Consider the following 21,199-nt stretch of genomic DNA (forward strand, 5'->3'; position numbering starts at 1 on the left):
GTTAAAACACCAGTAAAATCAATCATTTGTTAAAATAAAAGGACACATGTTTCAAAATGTTTATTATTTAAAACTTATTTGCAAAAGTTCTCATGTCTTCTATTAATTTTCAATTTACTTAATCTGTTAAAATCCAAGTATATTGTGACTATTTTATTTCTACTAAACTTTTAAATACTATGAGCAATATTATTATTTCATATATTAACATACTTTTACTGTTTGTGATAATTTCCTCCGTTTAATATGATAATATCAATATTGCAAATGTGTGTATGTGTGTGTGTGTGTGTTTATGTGGTTTGTGTGTGTGTGTGTGTGTGCTTTGTGTGTACTTTGTAATGCTTGGGAGTTCACACCATTGCTTCACATATGCAAAGCCAATGGTTTACCACTGAGCTATACTGTCTAGTTATAATCCAAATAGTGTTTTAAACCATGACTTTCATTCCTAGTATGCTTTTTCAAAATTATATATGATAACATGTGATCCATATTCTATCCACACTAGCAATTTCTATTGTAATTTAGAATATTTCCACTTCCAAACTCTTGTGTTTGTTATTGATAAAGGTTTTACTTTGCTTCTTTTCTCTCTTCATTCCTTTTCCCTTTAGAGTTCAACTATTCTCTCTCTTATTTCTTTGAAAATTATCATATTCCTATTACAACATGTATATACAACGCTTTAATTTCTATTTTAATTTTTCCCATTTCCACTGATTTTAGTACAAGCTATTAGATGGATTAAAAAGAAACTTGTCTCAGGACACTTTATTTTTCTCCTTCTCTTCTCTGAAGTCTTTCTGGTTTTTGAAACACAATAGCAATCACATATATCTCCTATGTGGTCCATCATTCTTTCTCCTCTCACTTTCCTCTGTTGTAAAGCTCAAGTTGTTATCATTCAGCTTTGTTATGCTACAGTGTTATCTAAATCTTAACTAATTCCTGAGTTAATTTTAGTTGTTTCAAGTATTCTCTGAAGACATTTTTCTATATATAATATCTGGGGTCTTGTGTTTTTTGAAGGTACAAAATATGAGTGACTATCAAACATCTAGATATCTCTGTAGAATATTGGTCCACCTGCTCAATAAACTCCTATGTAAATTCAAGGAATACAGGTCAGTCAGAACAATCTTGTAAAATGGTGTAGCTTCAGCCTTCATACTAGCTTTGAATCTTTTTATCATGATTAGTAGTGAAGACAACATAGTTCTACTACAATAGCAGACACATAGAAGAATGTAACAGATTTGCTAAAAATAAATTCTCAGTTGTATGGTCAATAGATTTTGAAAACTATCCTATGACTTTATGAAATAAAAATAGAATCTTAAATCGGTGTATTGTCACTATTGTCTTTTGGGATTTACAAAATGATCTTAGACTACTACCTCAATCCTTTTTTTTTTGTTTCTTTTGTTTTGTTTTTTTTGTCACTCATGGGGCTGGAACTCTGGGCTCAGGCGCTGTCCTTGTGCTCTTCAGCTCAATGTGAGCACCCTACCACTTGAGCCACTGCACCACTTCTGGATTTCTATTGGTTTATTCGAGATAAGAGGCTCATGGACTTTGCTGCCCACGCTGGCTTTAAACCATGATCCTTAGATCTCAGACTCCTGCCTAGCTAGGATTACAGGAGTGACCTACAGGCACCTGGCCTACCTCAATCCGTACACAAAAATTTAAAATAAAAAAAGATTATCAAACTAAATGTGAGATGTAAAAACCTATAAGAGATAAACGTAAAAATTCATGACATTGTATCAGTAAAGGTTTCTAATGGAAATCATTAGTGGCTAAAGAAAGGCAAGAATATACTGGATTATATCAAGTGATAGCCTTTCATAATTCAAAGGACACTATACTCATAATTCAAAGGACACTATAACCGAAGTGAAACATATCCAACAGATAGAGGGAACATATTTGTTAATGATACAATGTGAATGCTACAATGATTCTGAATCTTAAGTATTTTTATATCTTCTAATTCCATATAATTTTTCCTGAATAGGATATTTCTTTAAAGAACATGTGTAAATTAATAGTCAATAGGAGGAGCATATGAAATAAGTTACTCTTTAGTATCTAAGAAAAAAGACAAAGAAATCCCACGAGTATGACCCTAACATAAAAAGATGACACAAAATAAAGTAATGCATTTGTGGAGAAATTGATAAACTCCTCATAATGTTCGATTTTTATAATACTGCAATCATTTTAGCAAGCAAGTTTTCAAGTCTTAAAGGTCAAAAAGAATTGTATATTCATTACACTTCTATGAATGCATTAAAGAAAAGTAAAAAACGTGTTTCGAAAGGGAATTGTAGTTCATTGACAGTGCACTTGAAAATATGTGTGAGACCCTGGAAAAAATCCCCAAAGATCAAATTTTGAAAAGACACACGATAGAGGATGTACGTTGGACAAATTCCTGTAAGTGAATTTTATATCTATTTTAATGTCTGTTCTAAAATTTATAGCATTTCTATTTGAAGAAATGCACGTTTGTGAAAATTAGGCTTTGAAAACCTATGAAGGTACAATTCACTTCCAAAGCACTAAAAGTATACAATAAAAGGAGATAATATATGGCAAGTGAATTACATGTGATCCTAAGTAGGGTGCCAGTGGCTCACACCTGTAATCCTATCTAATAAGGAGGCTGAGATCTGAGGATTGCAGTTCAAATCCAGCATGAGTAGGAAAGTTTCTGAGGCACTTATCTCTAATTAACCACCAGAAAACTGGAAGTGGTGCTGTGGCTCAAGAGGTAGAGCACAAGCTTTGAGCTGAATAGTAGAGGGACAGTACCCAGGCATGGAGTTCAAGCCCCACTACCATAAAAGGAAAAGAAAGAAAAAAAATATGATCTTAGCCACCAGTTCATTGCTAGAATAATTTCTGCTCTCTCAACATGGCGTTTTTTTTTCCCAGTTAAATCCATGGTCTTACATATGACTTGCTTGGAACCAGAATTATTCTTCCATTCTACTTTTTACAAATTTGCATGATTAGCTACCATGATTTAGAGCTAGTAGAAGAAACAGAGTGGCCTCATCCTTCATGTTCCATTTAGGAGTAATGCTTTCTCAATGTCACTCCCATAGGTGTAAATACTGGCCATGGCTTTATTGTTTCAAAGTTGTCTTATTTGCAGAATCTTCTATAGTTTATTGAACCATTATACTTAAACGCAGAACTTCTCTTTCTCCTATTCCTATTGTTTCTCCTTCTGTTAATTTATGTACACTTGGGTAATAATGCACAACACAAACACTGACAAAAAAATGTTTCTGAGAACCTTCTTCCCACTAAAAATTGGTCTTAATTTACAGAGCACTTAGGAAATTTGAACTTAATGTACTCCAGGATAATTTTTTTCATGTTTTTTTAATTGTGAAAATGGTAGACAGAGGTATTAGAGTTACATAAGTAAGGTAGTGAGTACATTATCTAACGAACATTGTTACCTCCTCTTTTGTTTTTCCCTGCAATCCCTTTTCTCCCCACTGCCCCAACTCTCCTCTTTCATCCCCAACTAGTAAAGTTCATTTTCAACATAGTGTCTTGTTCATCTCATTGTAACAATGGGTCATACTGTGTACTTCTTTCAGCATTTTATTTCCCTTCCCCTCCCCACATGAGAAATTTGTATATGCAAGTTGGAGCTCACCGACCTCAAATACAGTGGAAACGGGTTATACCATGGAGGAAGAAAATAGAAGAGAAACAAAAAAATCACATAATATATGGTAGATTGGTAGTTGGGGTGGATTTGCTAGGGCATGTTAGCTTGGTGAGGAGAGGAAGAAGTCTCGAGTCCCACCCAAACTGATAATGAAAAATGAGACAACCAATGGCTGAAGAATTTCAAGAACAAAGGCAGGGACTTATAGGTAACCTCTAGGGGCAGTGAGGGCAGCAAGGCTGGGCCTGTGGTTGTCATGCCTCTCTCGATGCCCTTGGAAGTGAGGGCCAGCTCTGTTGTGGGCTAGGCCTGGCTCTTGCCTTGAAGCAGGCACCAGGCAGGAATTGTCAGCACAGCTTCAGCCTGCCCCAAGGAGGTGGCCTGTTGTGGGTGCTGTAGCCTGGGCAGCTGCTAGGAGGCTATACTCAGCAGGGCAGAGGAAGCATGGCTGGTAGGCTCCGCTCCAGCCCAGCCAAGCTTAGGGCCACTTGGGAAGTTCCAGCTCTGGATCAGGACCAGGAACTGCTCCCCAGACAAGTAGGGCCTCTGGGGACCTGTGCAGTGGCCGCCACGTGTGGGTTGTGAACCTCCTTAGAATGGCCGAGGAGTCACAATGGAGAGGTGCATCTGCTTCTGTGCCTCTCCCATCTTCTGGATTCCTGCTCTCCTCCTGCCTCCTGCCATGTGCAACTACAGGAGTCAATTTCTCCAATCCACTGAGAGGCCATCCCAGAGATGTTCACAGGGCTTTCCAGGCTGCTTCACCATGCATGTAGGGCTCACAGGGTGCCATCCTCCAGGCAAAGTTTACCACCATTTCAGCTTGGCCACCCCTGTCTAGACGACCACAAACTGCATTCCTACACATAAATCCAAGGGTACAGAAGGCCGTCCTGCAGTCTAAGGCATCCTTTCCTTCCTCCTGCTCAGGTGTGGAGCAGCTGTGGAGCCAACTGCAACATAATGATTGATTATCTGAAAAGAAGAGGAAAAAAGCTTCATTGTTCCAGATACAACTGCCCCTGGGGTTCTCTGTGTACACTAGCCTTGTGCTTAGATAAGGATCCCCAAAGACCACCATGGAGCCAGTTCTCACGTGACCACATTAGAGTCATTTATTGCAAGGTCGAGTCTGGACTCACAACTGTCACCATTGCAGTGGGTCAGAGTTGAGATCCCCGACCCTTCTGTTAACTGGGTAATCTTATAACAATCTTATTGGCTAGCGAGTGCAGGCTAAGCAATAAGCAATAATTTGTGGAGGAGAAGGGGAAAAAAAACAAATCGTTTAAATAGGGATACAGGTGGACTCATTGCAACAATGAGATGTACAAGTTCTTATGGAGAAAAACGAACTTCACAACTTTGGTGAGGGGAAGGGAGGAGGAGGATTCGATGGGGGGGCGGTAGGACAATGGGAAGGGATGGGAGGGGGAAACAAAGGAGGAGGCCACAATGCTTGATAAGAAATGTACTCATTATCTTGCCCATGTAACTGTAACTCCTCTGTACAGTATTTTCACAATAAAAAAGTAAAAAAAAAAAAATTAAAAAATTAAAAATAATCTGTAGCTTTAGGTACTTCCTGTCATCCGCTGATGGCTATTGCTAGGGGAGTTATGGGCAGAACTTTATTGTGACATTTCACGGTTTTTCCAAGAACCTGAGTTCTAACTTTCAGTAAAAGTCTACTTACAATGGGTACTTTCAGTAAAGGCCTTCACAATGGATAGTTTCGGAGTATTCGGTGTCTATGTCCAGAATGCCTCTGCTTTGGCAAAGATCTCTCACTAGGGGTGTGTGTGTGTGTGTGTGTGTGTGTGTGTGTGTGTGTCTATGTGTGTGTGTGTCTGTGTGTGTCTGTGTGTGTTGTGTGAGAGAGTCAGACACAGCTGAGGTTTGGGGTAAAATTCTCCTTCCCTTCAGCATTGAGTTTTGGTATCTATTGTTTGTCCCACCTCCCCAATTTTGAGTTCTAAAGTTGTTCTTCGAAATACTTTTATCTTTTGATCTTCTTGATATTCAGATTCCTAAGGTCTGCTTGTGAACTTCAACATTTGATCTCTTTAAATGCAGTTTATACTGTGTTAGTGGTTTTACTTAGCCCAGACTGTGGTGGCCCAGGCTCTGACTGTTAATTCTGAGATTAGTTTAGGCGAATATGAGATACTATACTTTCAGTATATCAATGAAAGAAGTTCAGCATCTTTATTGAAACAATTTCCTGGCTGTAAATACAAACAAAAACATCCAGTGATATAAATGTACAATCTGTTGTTTTTAGTTAATTGTGCACCACTGTAATGAAAAAAAAATCTTTTTACTAACTCAAATGAGTATTTGTAATGGGAAAAAATCAAATGTTATAAATCTTAAAAATTGATCAAGTACCAAAGAAAAAGAAAGACACTAATCAGGAATGAAGTACAAATGTAAGTGTTTAATAAATAAATGAAATTTTTGAGATTCATATCCACATAGCAAATACGAAGGAAAATAAAGAGGAAAGTCACTGAGATCCTATCTTACACACCAGAATAGCTATCACCACTCAAATAAATAAACTGCTGGAGAGGTAAATAAATCAGGAACTATATTTGGTTTTGTGGCATTGTAAAGTAGTGCAACCCATAGGGATATCTTAATGGAAGTTTACACAATACCAAAAAGACCTATATGTTGATGACCTTTACTGCAATTGGATACATATTGAAGGAATATAAATCAACATGAATATACATGTTCATGGCAGCAATATTCTATAGCAACCAAGCTGTGTAATCAACCTAGATGCACCAGAAAGAGGGAATGAAGAATATGTGCTATTCATAGCTATAAACATGTTCTGGTATATGAGAAGTGAATGTTTCTACTGTATCATTGCTAAATATTTTGAATATATACCTAATCCTAATTTCACTAAGTTTTGTGGCATTGTGTTTTTGCTTTAATGAGGAACATCCATATTGATTTTCAGACCAATTACAATAGGTTGAAGATTTCCTATAATATGTAGATATTAGATCAAAATTTAAATATATCAATGAACACATAGAGGACCATTATATATAGTTTATAATTTGAAGCAATTTTAGGAAGGCAACAGTTGGGGGAAAAGACGATGTTAGAAGCTTAAAAAATACACAGACATCGAAAAATATCAAAACAAATGTGCAACTAATTACTGCTAATAGTAAAATATTTTTCTCAAGTATTAACAATGAAACTATTAAAATAATACTTAATAACATCAAATAAATATGCCATAGAAGAAAATGTACCATAGATATATGTTTCCCCATAATTTGTTTTACTTTATAACAAATGGATTAGAAGATGCTAACACTTTCAAGTGTCATTGATTGAATGCAGCAAAGGAAAGTAACAGAGTAGTAGAGAGTAAGAACAACCTCGGGTATGGATAAAGATACTCAGTAGAACTTTGTAAGGAAAGAATGTGTTCTGTTTTCCTGATCAAAATAGAGCTAGGATAGCTAACTTTTGACAAAACACTTGTAATGTAGACTAGTGGAGTTAGTAATTTAGGTAGTAATTTCTTACTTTTATTCCCTAATCTGATGATGTGATTCCCTAATGATGTGAGTGATCCTAGATTTTCTTTTTTTTTGGGGGGGGGGGGTTGTCCGGTCGTGGGGCCTGAATTCTGGCCTGGGCACTGTCCCTCAGCTCTTCAGCTCAAAGCTAGTGCTCTACCACTTGAGCCACAGCGCCACTTCCAGCTTTTTTCTTTTTGCTTATGTGGTGCTGAGGAATCGAACCCAGGGCCTCAGGCATGCAAGGCAAGCACTCTACACTGAGCAACCTTCCCAGCACCCTGATTCTAGATTTTCTGAGCCCTTTTTTCACCCAAAATCTCTAAATTCCTCACCCTGCCAATGGTTCTTCTCCTTCTCTCATTTCTCCTTGTTTCTGAACTAAACTCCTGTAACCTTTTGGTTCATGAGAAAGAGCTGGAGAAATATGAGGATGGCTTGGAGTCTGAGCTAACATCCACTCCAGCTTGGAGGATCTGGTAAAGGACTTTCACCTGAGTCTCAGAATCAGATATTAATTGACCTCTTTGGAAATGGAGAAACTCACTCACTCAGGAAGAATCTGTCATTCCTTGAGTTTCTCTGAAGAGATTCTATACTAGGGCACAATTCAGAGAATGAGCTTTCCCATTGTCAGAAGGAAGAGGTTGAAAACTAAAAGTGGCCTCAGGTCCCAAAGGGCCAGTCAGAAGCCAAGAGATCACACTTTCCTCCTCATCAGGGACCTTCTGGTAGGAATAGAGTCTGAGCAAAGTCTGACATAAACTGAGACTGGGCCTAAGGTGGAAACAAAAGAATGACCCTCTCTTTGATTACAAGGGAGTTATGTAGTGAGACATGACAACTTCCTTCATATAAGAAAATTAAAGTTATCTCACTGCCACTTTGCAGGAGGTCAGTTTCCCCAAAGGAGAAGTTGTTAAATGTTGTGACTGCCAGTTTGCTCTGTAATCTGTTGTCTCTCTCACCCCTTCTCATTTCAGGAATGCACTGCTTCTTTCAGGCACTCAACTACCTGTACTGACTCCTAGGCAGGATTACTGTAGGCTGTTCTTTGGCTAACCTCTTGCATTTAAAGTAGATTAGGCCCAGGCTCTGCTCATGCCAAGAGGTAGATGCAAGAGGTGAATATAAGCTCAGATTTGTACAGAACCACGATCATATTGAAAAAAAATAAATTAAATTAATAGTTGAGTAATTTAGGGTTTATAGCCACAAAATTTAGGTAATTATTAGTAATACATCTAGAATCATGGATTAGGAAGAGAACTGTGAAGTAGGTTCAGGATACAATGGAAAAGACACACAATAGCCATAACAGGAGATGAGAGTATAAAGGAACTATTGGCATAGGTCCATTTATTATCTTAGGAGTGATCTTGGATAGGAGTCTTTTAGAATAATATCTAAAAGAGAGGGACTTGCTGGGCACTGGTGGCTCACACCTGTAATCCAAGCTACCCGGGAGGCTGAGTTCTGAGTATTATGATTCAAAGCAATCCCAGGCAGAAAAAGCCAGAAGTGGTGCTGTGGTTCAAGTGGTAGAGCACGAGCCTTGAGCTCAGGGACAATGCCTAGGGTTTGATTCTTCAGTGCCACATAAGCAAAAAAAAAAAATGCCAGAAGTGCTGTTATGGCTCGAGTGGTAGGGAACTAGCCTTGAATTGAAGAGGTGAGGGACAGTCCTCTGCCCAGAGTTCAGGCTCCTTGTCCGGCCTAAATAAAAACAAAAAAATAAAACAAAAAACTTCCAAACTTATCTTTTCTCATAATTGAAGAGAGGCTCCTTTTACAGAAATTCTCCTTATCTAGCTCAAGGTCATCAAAACTTCAGTAGATTTTCCTGTTGATTTATAATGCACCTAACTCTACTGAACCTAATCATGGCTAGGAAAGTATGGACATAGATACGTTTGTTGTATTTTTGCTTATGAATATATAATACTGTCAGTTATTATATATAATATATATTATAATATAGAATATATTATACATTGTATAAATATATTAAATAGATTATAACATGTATTATGTATTAACAGACTTCCTCATTTTAGATGTAGGAACAGGCAACATATTGAAAGAAAAATGTTTGAATCTCTGAGTTATTTCTCTACCACAGGACAATACCAGGTTTCATTCGTATTACCCAAAGAGCAACATAGGAAAGCGATGCCCATGGATGTGGTTCTCTGGATTTTGGAAATTGTGATCACATATATATATATAAAATGAATAATATTGAACATGTAAAACTATAACAACAGATAAATAAGTGAATACCTATGTGCACACACTCCCAGTCACTTTCTTATATAAGACTTTCTTTTCTATGCTCCTATTCACCTACAAAGAGAATACATGAGTTGCCCTTGAATTGTCCTGGAAGTTCTTTATTGGGATACTGTAACTTCACATCCTTTGTTCCCTAAGTAGCCAGATGCTATGTATTCAATAACAAAACTGTTACAAGCAAAAGTATCCACCCTGACACACAGAGGAACTTGGATTTCAGAAATGCCACAAATAAGTGGGAGGTACAGCAGTACTTTTCAAAATTGAATAGACTACATATTTATTAGAAAGCTTGTAAGAAAAAAACTTCAGCGCAGGATTATACATTTGAAGAAAACTACAGTTTAAATTACAAATAGCCGGCGGCTGCAATAGACAATAAATAAGAATTAAAAAAAATAAATTACATATGACATCATATTACAAAGTTCCAGGGCATTTCCCTACTCTTGAAAACTAGAGTAATACATATTAAAAATAAATAAATGAAAAGACAAATGTTTTATACCAAATTTCAAAACATACTATATGTTATACAAAGGAAATGCGATAAGCATGCATTTTACAGTCTAGTAAAATCATATGGCATGAAGAATCTGATTAACTGATTCATAAAAGTCAATACAATGCAGTTAAAACATCCGATATCTCAAGTGTTAACTTAGCAGAATACTTTCAATCTATGGTGTCTATTTTGCATATTATCCAGCCCTATCCATCCCACAATGGCAGAAGGCTTTTCCTGAGAAAGTCCAGAGACCCGTCTACTGTGAGTGCTCAATGTAAACCTGTTCCAATTCTCTTTTATTTGGGCATGTGATAGACTATCTGTTAACTTGCCAAAGGCAAAATTTGGACAGGCTTCCAGTAGTGAAATTTTAGCTCTCAGAAAAAAAGGGAAATTGAAGACAGAGGGAAAATCTACCAGATCCCTGAAAGATTTCTATCATTGTGCTAAACCTGTAGCTTTCTACTGACAGTTGAACAAACTGCAGTAATTGCCACTCCAACCACATGTCCAAAAAGTGGCTTTCCAAATATTGGCCTATTTTCACTTTGGTAAATCAAGACACACTATTGTGGCCCCGTTTTACTTAAACTATCAGCTATGGTTGGCCCAAAGGATAGTTGAACTTACCAATTTCTTAAATTTTAGGTCATCACACAATCACTTCATAGCCCTTAAACATTAAAAATACCTACCCATATGTCTGCATTACATACTTATTACTGTTTTTCTTCATTTGTCATGTTTTACATATTTGTTTATCCCGGGGCTTAGCTCTGTAATATTTCTTCTCATGTTTTTTACCACTGAGTACAGTAATTATTTCTGCATTTTTTCTCCATCTCTGTTTACTTTAATTCAAGTCCTTAATAGCATCCTGTCTACTGACAACTCCTAACTACTGATTTTAGCAAACTCAAAATATCCCAAAGTGAGCTTTGATCTCTATCTACAAACCAATCCCTCATTACTATTTGATTAAGTGATAACTCTTCCAGCTGTCTTCTCAAAATACCTTGGAGTCATTTCAGACTTACATAGTTTTTCACACCTCATATTTAATTTATGACCAGGTTTCGACAAATTAACTTACTGTATATTTTAGGAAGCATACACACACACACACACACACACACACACACACACACACACACATATATATATATATATATGGTATGTGAGTGCTAGTACTATGACTAAAATTTGGAACCTAGGTTCTTTTATTTTTTGGGGGGGGGCTCCGGTCGTGGGGCCTGTACTCTGGGCATGGGTGCTGTCCCTCAGCTCTTCAGCTCAAGGATAGTGCTCTACCACTTGAGCCACAGCACCACTTTCAACTTTTTCTTTTTGCTTATGTGGTGCTGAGGAATTGAACCCAGAACCTCATGCATTCAAGGCAAGTGCTCTATCACTGAGCCACCTTCCCAGCCCCTTACTTTTCTTTTTGGCTCAATCTTTATTTGGTATAAAGATCACCTACAATGTCATTGCCCACACCCTTTTAATTAAAAAATATGTATATTCTGTAGCAATGTTATTGCCATTATAACCATAATTAGGAAGATAATGTGGGTTCATCTGCTCCATACATTTTGAAAGGTAATGAATGTGAAACTTACAGAATATCCTCAGATATGCCTGGTGGAAACCTGGATTTGAATTATGGTTCTACAGCTGATCCGTATTGGGTACTTGGGAAATTTGTTTGGCCTTGTTGCCTACTTCTGTTTTTAATAAAATACTTAATTCATTTCCTAACTGGAAGAACTATCATGTGCACTAAAATTACCCTAATGCAGGTGCAGTGCTTGGAATGATGTCTGCACATTGTGTAGTAGGTCCCAAAGAAGTCAGCTTCCATCAACATTGTCAGAGCATCCTTCCTGAAGGCCTTAAGAAATATATACCCAACTGATGTTAATATCTGTGAAAACTTATCTTTACAAAAAAAGGTCTTGTCTTCATATGAAACAATTAAAGTAATGTTGGGGTTGTCCTGTGGCTTTTAGTCTGAAGGAGTTTTGCTAAATATTATTCTTACTCTATTAGTAGTAGCAGTAGCATTCTTTAGTGCTACCCTTCATTTTTCTAGTTCTGTGTTCCATTTGGAATACTATTGTAACTTAGTTTATAATCTTTGTTATTAGAATAAATAAACTACAACTGCTGAAGTTTTAAATAAAGAGACAATTCTAGGTGTGTATTACATTTTATGTGCTTAATACTTTCCTTAAATTATTCCTTTTAGGTTATATATCCCTAACAAACTATTTTTTAAGATTTCTTATATGATTTATAGATTTATTTTATGATTCTTATATGATTTCTTAGAGATCCATAAATAAAACATCTCAGAACAGGAAAAAAGTAGGTAAGAAGTTATAAAAATACTATTCTGGTGTCTTAATTTGTAAGTGTAAAGAACATGTAACAAAACAGTTGGAAGATTCATTTGCTCTTTTTTCTATTCTCTCACACTTCATTGTAGAAACTTTCTCACTTTGAAGTGCCAAGTCATCTGGACATTTCAAGCCTTGTCTCAGTGACAGAAGTGATGGGATTAGGACATGTGCTCCTATGACTGGCTTTTAGGAAGTTCACAATAAAGCAATACCAGTACATATAAAGAAACTTTTGTGAGTGATGTGCATTGAATTCCTCAATTACCAAAATTAAATTCATATGTCAAAACATCAAATTACTTACATTATAATATATGCAATTCAACTGGCATTACTAACACTTCCATAAATCAAATGCAAACTAAAACCTCTATATCAAAAACCAACATCTAAGGCAGTGTTGGAAATACAAGAAGAAACACAATAAATCTAATAGAGTGAGATCTTTAACACTGATAACGAGCAATGATAGGTGAATTTTTAACCAAGCTTGGAAAGTTCAGGTGTCCACTAATGATGTGATTAGAGTTCCGGAGTTGACCTCGGTATTAAGATTAGAGGTAAAATTCAAAGACAGCTAAGGTTGCTGCAGTATTGTAGCTCTATACAGTGCGACTCTCCCTGATAATGGTAAAGCACAGAGTAGAAGCTAAGTCAGTAAAATGTATAGGAAGGATTTTCCACTGAGAATAATTGCAGGGGGTGATCATCACTCTTGCATTGAAAATGTACAGCCCATCATTCTACTTTAAACTCTAGAATATTTCTGATCTGAAGACAATTATAACACACCAATGTGCTGTGACTGCTGAGCAGTTTAGGTGTGTATTACTGTAATATATGTAAAATCTTTAGAGGTATGGAGTGGCCTGACCTTCAAACTTCATTCTGTGTTGTTAAGTTTCATGGAGAAATGTTCACAATTATGCAATTCACACTCATCTAAGTCTGAATCAGGCAACTGAGATAAGACATTTGGGTCATCGCTCCAGTGACAAGTTTTGTGACCTATGAAATAAATAACATTATTTCACAATGTATATGTGTTTCTGAAAATTTATGCAATATCAAATACCAAATGTACAAAAGGGAAAATTGTCCATCTCTTATATATATCAGAAGTAAAGATACACCTGAATTATACTTTCTTGTTAGAGGATCACAGAATGACTGCTTATGTTTGGTTTCTTTCCAGGTGCTCCTATACATTTGTGAATCTTCTCTGAGGAAGTGTTTTCCATAGTTTGTTTTGAGGTGTTCAGAATATCAGTACTGTCACTAACCACAACCATGGAACAGCAAAGATGATGGGATACCTGGCCAAAGAACTGAGAAACCACAGGAAGTGATAGGAAAGAAGACACCAGAGGACCCAAAGTCTCATTGCCAGCTTCTGGATCCCCAAATTCTGTTTAAAATGCTTTATATTCATTCTACTACAGGGGTGGGGTAATGAGTGGCTACAGGTATGTTCACAAACTGAGGCATCAATCTAGTTTGTGGTTACAATTATTAACTGAGGTATTGTTTGTATACATAGTGATAATTGAATCCCTTATTTTTAAGGAGCAGAAGGGAGCAATAATCATTACAACCATAGCACAGACATCCATCTTGTTTCCAAAGTCTTAAACTTTTAGTGTCCAACAGCTCTAACTTAAATACTTTTGAGGTAATAACCCATACCCCTGTCTTCCCTTAACTGTTTGACCTTTCCAGAGCACAGCTCTCAGCCTTTTGATTGCTGTTTGAGATGGCTTCCCAATATATCCCTTTCCAGGTATAACAGGTTGACTCTAGAATCCCTCACAAGTACTATTACAGATGGGTTATTTTGAAAGGGATATTTTTTTCTAGGGTAGGTTCACTTTTTAAAATTTTATTTTATTTAAAGGGACTGTACAGACTGGTTACAGTTACATGAGTAAGGTACGTTCCTTGATGAATATTGTTACCCACTCCATTGTTGTTCTCCTATCCTTTCCCACCCCCAACCATACCCCCCCATCCCAAAGTTGTAAAGTTCATTGCCGGTATATTGTCTTGTGAATATCATTGTTGCAATGGGTCACTTCTTTCATCATTATGTTATTTCCCTTTCCTTCTCCAAATCAGATAATGTATATACAAGATGGAAGGTACCAGAATCAAGACAGAGATGTCCAGAGATAAATCAAAGACAAATGAAATAAAATAAGATCTAGTTACACTTCTTTACCGACATCAAGGTTGATATCTGAAAAAAAAATGTAATTGTTGTTTCCATGTCTTGGACTCCATTTCAATTAGCATCATTTTGTATGGTCAAGTGTACATAGCTCTGTAGCCAGCAATCCCATTCATGGGCATTTGTCGAAATTATCTCTAGATAGCTAATGGATGAAAAATGGAATTGAAAATAGCAAAGGAAAACAAATCAACATCCAGGTATTATGATTTTATAATTCTAATATGAAAGAACTGAAGCTTTTGTTTAATGAAGAAGAAAGTTTAGCCTGTAATTTCAATGCAAGGCATCAGTTGTAATGAGTCTAAAGTCTTTTCCTCAAAGATATCCAAAAGTAATATACTCATCCTCTGAAGAGTAAATAAGTAATTATTTTAATTAGCTTTGCTTAATATTAATTTACGTGTAGAAAATAAGTTAAAATATCTTCTCTGGGGCTGGGAAGGTGGCTCAGTGGTAGTGTTTGCATGCAAGAGTCCCTGGGTTCAATTCTTCAGTACCACATAAGCAAAAAGAAAAAACCCAGAAGTGGCGCTGTGGCTCAAGTGGTAGAGCGCTAAACTTGAGCTGAAGAGCTGAAGGACAGCGTCCATGTCCATAGTGCAAGCCCCACAACCGGACTCCAAAAAATAAAACACTAAAACTACCAGCACAAGTATGTTTTTGGCAGCATTAATACCATATCTAAGATATGGAACCAGTCCAGATGCCCCTCAGTAGATGAATGGATCAGGAAAATGTGGTATATATACACAATGGAATTTCATGCTTCTATGAGAAAGAATGACATAGCCCCTTTCTTAAGAAAATGGAAAGACTTGGAAAAAAAACATTATGTGACGGAAGCCAGACTCAAAGAAACATAGGCTCTATGGTTTCCCTCATTTTTATTAATTAATATATGCTTAGGATAGTCCTGGCAGATAGGTTCATTTTTTACACTCTTAATATTCGCTGTGTGTGTTTGTGTGTGTGTTTGTGTGTGTGTGTGTGTGTGTGTGTGTGCGCGTGCGTGTGTGGAGTAATGAAACTGACTCAGAGCCTCAAAATTTTGCTTGTTTTTTTTCATTCATGACTGACTGAATCTGTACTATTTTAACCAAGGTTTCACTATGTGTTTGATTGAACAATTGAACATAAATGTCTCGTGGATTGCTACCCCAGCCATCTGTGAACCATGGTCTTACAATCTCAGCCTCATGAGATGAGATACTGGTATCTAGCTCTATTGCCAAGTGTCATTTCTTCATTTTGTTTTGTTTTGTTTTTGTTGTTTTTGTGCATCCAAAATCTGTATGGAAAACAAATCATTTATAATCAGGACTATTCACATAAAATGTGTGTTGTTTAAAGATTACCTTAATAATGTAATCCTTTTGCATCCACATTATGTGATTTGATTTTTGAACTCTATTGTTGCAGTCAAGTCACTTATATGTAATTTGAATCTTCTTGTCTTGGTTTTATAGGGTGTTAGGTGTTTAAAAACAGAATTTATCAAGGTTTAACTCTATACTACTGAAGCAGGACCTTTATTATTACTCAATGTCCTGTAAATCATAAGTTTATCACTACTTGAGGCACCATATGAGCACAAATAGTTTCCTATAATACCTACACATATTTTAGACCTCAATGCCATGCAATGCACACTTCTGCCAAATATGCAAGGGCATTCTTTGTGATTCTCCATGGATTTTCACGGTTCTTTTCTCTATTCTCCAGTGCTAAGTCCTGTGATGGTCACGTTGATTTTCTCCCCTCTTATATTCATCATTGCATCTTGGGAACTACTGATATGCATTACTGTACTTCTGTCCATTCTCCTTGTGCTTCGGCTTGTACCCCTCTGACCTCGAAGGGCTATGAATTGGGGATATTTGCTTTACTCTTTATCTCAGACATCTATCTCTACTTTCTAGAAATACATTCATTGAATTCCTTCTGTAAAGTCTAATGTCTTGAAAATTATTACTGCATTTTCATGGCTTTGTTATTTGGCATTAGGGAAGAACATAGATCAGTACTGTAACTTAGGTAAAAGATTATTGCAATCATGCTTCAATAGATATTCTTCATTGGATAATGTGTATTTCAATGTCTGCCTGCCTGCTTCCTTTTCACTGTTTTGTTTATTTTTCAATGTAGTCTTTTCTTCTGGAAAATATTTATGTGCCTAGTGAAGATCAATTCTTACTGTAACTATTCATTAATTTTATTCCAACCTCATTTCACAGATCCCTCTGAGTTTCTTCAGGGTCTGTATAGTGCGTCACATTTTTTAATATGTTTTAACATCGATGCATCCAATAATGAAGACACTTTCCTTAAGTCACCATTTTGATGACTTAAAAGAAACCATGCTGCAATCTCACTATATGACAATTTTCTGGTTTTAAATTCTTTTAGATTAAAATTGATGCTGGACAACAAATATTCTGTGTACATTTTTATATTTTCCTAATTATTTTAGTATACTTCCCATATTATATAAAGTTAAAACATTATCACTTACTTAGTTTTAGGATTTCTAAAACGGTCAGACTAAAAGTTCTATTCATTCACAATTTTAAGATAATAGAGTGTCCATTATGACCAAGTGAGATATTTTAAATTATTTTTGTAGTCCTTAAAGGTTGTGCTGGGGAATCCAGTCCAGTGCTTCATATTTCTTAGTCTACTGTGGGCCTCTGAGCCTGATGTGAACTGTGGTTTTATTTTCACTCAACAGGAATTTAAAAAAATTTCAATAGGAAGGAATTATTACTTGCTTACTTTCTCCAATATCTCTCACATACATAAAAGTAATATAATTCTACACTGACTGAAAATGGTGTTCCTATTAGAGTAATTGTTTATTTTTTGTAGCCCCACTCTTTACTAAGTCTTGTCCCTTTCCTATCTCCCCTTCCCATAAAACTTGACTGGATCCACTGAAAACACACTTCCAGTCAGCCTGGTCCTTAGAAAGTCCAACCTTAACTAACCTACCCCCTGGTAGTCCTGCTATAAACTTTCAAAGGCCTGACTGCAACCAAAATCCTTCCTGAAAGTCCTCCTCTGCTACAGGGAAATCCTTCTTCCACTCCACCCCTTCCTGGAATCCCTGCTCTGCACCACCAGAAACCAAGCCACATTCATATCTCCTCCTAAGATCCACCTTGCTGCACCAAGAACCCCGCCTACATTGGGCTCCTCCCTCTAATCCTAACTTCATCCACCAGATACCCTGTCCCTAACTACTCTATTCTCTCAGAGTCCCATTGCTCCCATATTCTATTACTTCCAAGCTCCTCCCATTCCTTTCAAACCCCACTCCCAACCAAACTTCTCCCTCGACCCCTCCTAGTTTCATCAGAAACTTGATCCATAATTAGTCTAAGTATCCGAACTTTTCAAGCCCAGCCCTGAACCTACCTCTTCCCACAATTCCCTTCTTGCTACACCAAAAACCCTCCACCTCTTTATAACTTCCCTTGTAGCCCCGCCTTAGTTGACCAGAAGCTTCTCACACAGCCCATCTCCTGCTTGGAAAGCCAGCCCTGCTCCACCACAGGCCTCTCTACCTCCCATATCTACTCTCTCAATGGCTTCATTGTTCCCGTGATGAATCCTCCCCTTATTGGCTCCTCCCACAGATCCACACCCTACTCAACCCTGCCCATAATTACTCTACATCTTTGTAGACCTTCCACTCCTTCTCAAAGTCCCTCTTCCAATTAACCCCATGGCTCCAAGCCCTGACCTGCTCTAGAAAACCCCCACCACACTATCCCATCTCTCGACACCCACATTGCTCCACTGCAAACTACTGCATCTGTTGGCCTCCCTCTGGAAGCCTCACTAGGCTCAACTGGAAATCCCTGTCCTTTCATAATCCCTTTTTGAAGGTTGCCTTGCCCCACTGGAAACCCTGTCCAAGTCTAATGTCCTGCCTTGCAACACTGAAATCCCCACCCAAACTTACTACTCTTTTCGAAGTGATAACTGGCCACACCAGAAACCCTGTCCTAACGAGTCTAGTCCACTGGATCCTATCTCTGCTCTCACAAAGCTCTGGTCCTGAAAAATTCCTCCATACATTGTTACTACATCCTGCTCTGCCAGAAACCCCATCTCCACCCTAACAAACTTCCCAAAGGCCCGCCCCTTACTAGCCCACTTCTTTCTAGCATCACTCTGCCCTCTCACAGATCTTGAAAAGCCTCTCCCTCATAGCTCTGCATTCCTGCACCAGAATCCCCACCTTTTGTCAGCCTCTTGCCTTCATTATCTTCCCTGCCTTATGGGAAACCTCACCCTACATATCCCACCAGGGCTCACAGTGCTACACCACAACCCCTCCTCTAAGTAACCTCCTCCTCTGTAGCCTTTTTCTTCCTTTTCAAAGCTCTGCCCCAAACAGCCTCTTCCCCTGTGACCTTGCCTTCTTCCACTGAAAACCCATCCACCTGCCAGTCTCCATCCTGAAGTCCCACCTATTCCACAAGAGACCCTGCTCCTAAAAAGTCTAGTCTTTCCTGTCCCCTCCCTGCTGTCTCAAAGCCCTACACAGACTGGCTTTCACCCTCAAAGCCCTGCCCTGCTTTACCCCAGAGTCTGTGCCAATACCAACTCCTCCCTTGAACCAGACAGGGCTCGACCAGAAACCCCACACCACCTCATCCTTGAAGTTCCCACCTAGGAACTTTTATTACAAATGTGATTATATAATGGTCACAGAATTCATACTAGTCAATATAAGAAAGCAGTATTGACAAAAGACAACAAAAATTAGATAGCTGTTAGATGCCTTAGTCTAGTTTGGGGTTCTGTTAACAGGCAGATTCACATTGTGTGAAAATGTGTGAAGATGATTCCTCTAACTGGAAAGCATTCTTTGAAGTATCAGTAAGGTTTCATGAGTGATCATTTTATTTCTAGAATTTTCATCCACATTTGTGTCTATTAACTTAAAAATATAAGTTATTTTAAATCCTCTGGTTTGCTTGAGGAAAGAGTATTAAGATGTAAAAAGATGACTTTCAAATCATCTCTCTAATGAATAATTTTGGACTCACTTACTTTACTATGTACCAGAATTTTTAGTAACAGAAATTCTCTACCAGAATCCCCTTTGAATTTCCTCCTTCCACTAAAGTGCCCTTTGAAAAAGATTGAAGTGAGATTATACAGGTAGAATGCCAGAAATAAAAACGTATTTGAGATCATAACAAAATCATGATAAAGAGCCTACCCAATGTGGTTTAAATTTTCTAATGAAAGGAACTTAAGCAAATTTAACTGCAGACTTTCTGAAGACTAGAAGACAAAAATATAAGAAATGCCCTCCTATACCACGGTTCTGAAAACAAAACAAAACCAAGGAAAGACAACATAATGAGACAGAAGGGAATGAGAAACTTGTACATGTGATATAGAATGTAAAGATACACTGAATCAGGTAAAACTAGTTTTGGACACAATGCCTAGTTGTTCAATATATTTCATTGTATATATTGTTACTTTTTAACCTGTGACTTAATATAGGTCTCATCAGGGATCTGCCAAGGTAATTGTGTAGTTAGTCAATTTCATCATTGCAAGATCATCAGGATGATAAACTCCCACACACCTTAACATACCTGCAACAGCACTAGACATACATTGCTATTGGTCCAACAATGTAGGGCAGACCTGTATTTAACCCAAGCATTGTATGTGGTATGCTATGGTTTTTATCAGGCTTGATACAAAATGTCTCTGCACAGAATTAAATGAAGGCATTTATAGCTAAAATGATTTAGGGTTATTGTTAACATCTAACGCATGCTGAGGTTTTTCTTTATACCTCTCCTTTTCCCTTTCTTTCTTCCTCCCTTTCTTTCTTCCTCCCTTTCTTTCTTCATCCCTATCTTTCTTTTCTTTTCTTTCTTTCTTTCTTTCTTCCCTTTTCTTTCCTCTTTTAGGAAATGAGTATGAATTTAAATATTTTGTTTGCTGAACAAGTATTCTACCATTAGAATAATCTTTTTTTTGATTTATTTACTTTGTTGATAGGTTATCCATTTGCTGAGGGCTGAACACAGGCTAAGTTCCTCACCTCTGTCTGCCAAGTAGCGGGGATCACAAATGCATTCCAACATGCGAACCTTTAGGATGATATGAGAATCTTATTACTTTCCTTGCACACTGGTTCTGATCTGTGATCCTCTCAAATTCTACCTCTTCAATTAGTGATGTGAGTTCCAGTAGCCTCCCCTCAGTTTAGATCGTCTAAATGAATTATTGAAGGCAATTTCACTTTAATCTCTTTTTTTGCCAGTCCAGGGACTGTTATAGTTTTATTTCTAGACAAATTTTGTGTATATATGCACATTAGCGTTAAAATATTACTTTTTCCCCCTTTTTTCCTTTTTAATTTTCTTGGTCAAGGGGCTTGAATTCTGGGTCTGGGCGCTGTCCCTGGCTCTTCAGATCAAGGCTAGCACGTTACCACTTGAGCCACAGTGCTACTTCTGGTTTTCTGGTGGT

This window comes from Dipodomys spectabilis, unplaced genomic scaffold (genome assembly GCF_019054845.1).
Source record: "Dipodomys spectabilis isolate Male_0828 unplaced genomic scaffold, ASM1905484v1 ptg000200l, whole genome shotgun sequence".
Taxonomy (NCBI): domain Eukaryota; kingdom Metazoa; phylum Chordata; class Mammalia; order Rodentia; family Heteromyidae; genus Dipodomys; species Dipodomys spectabilis.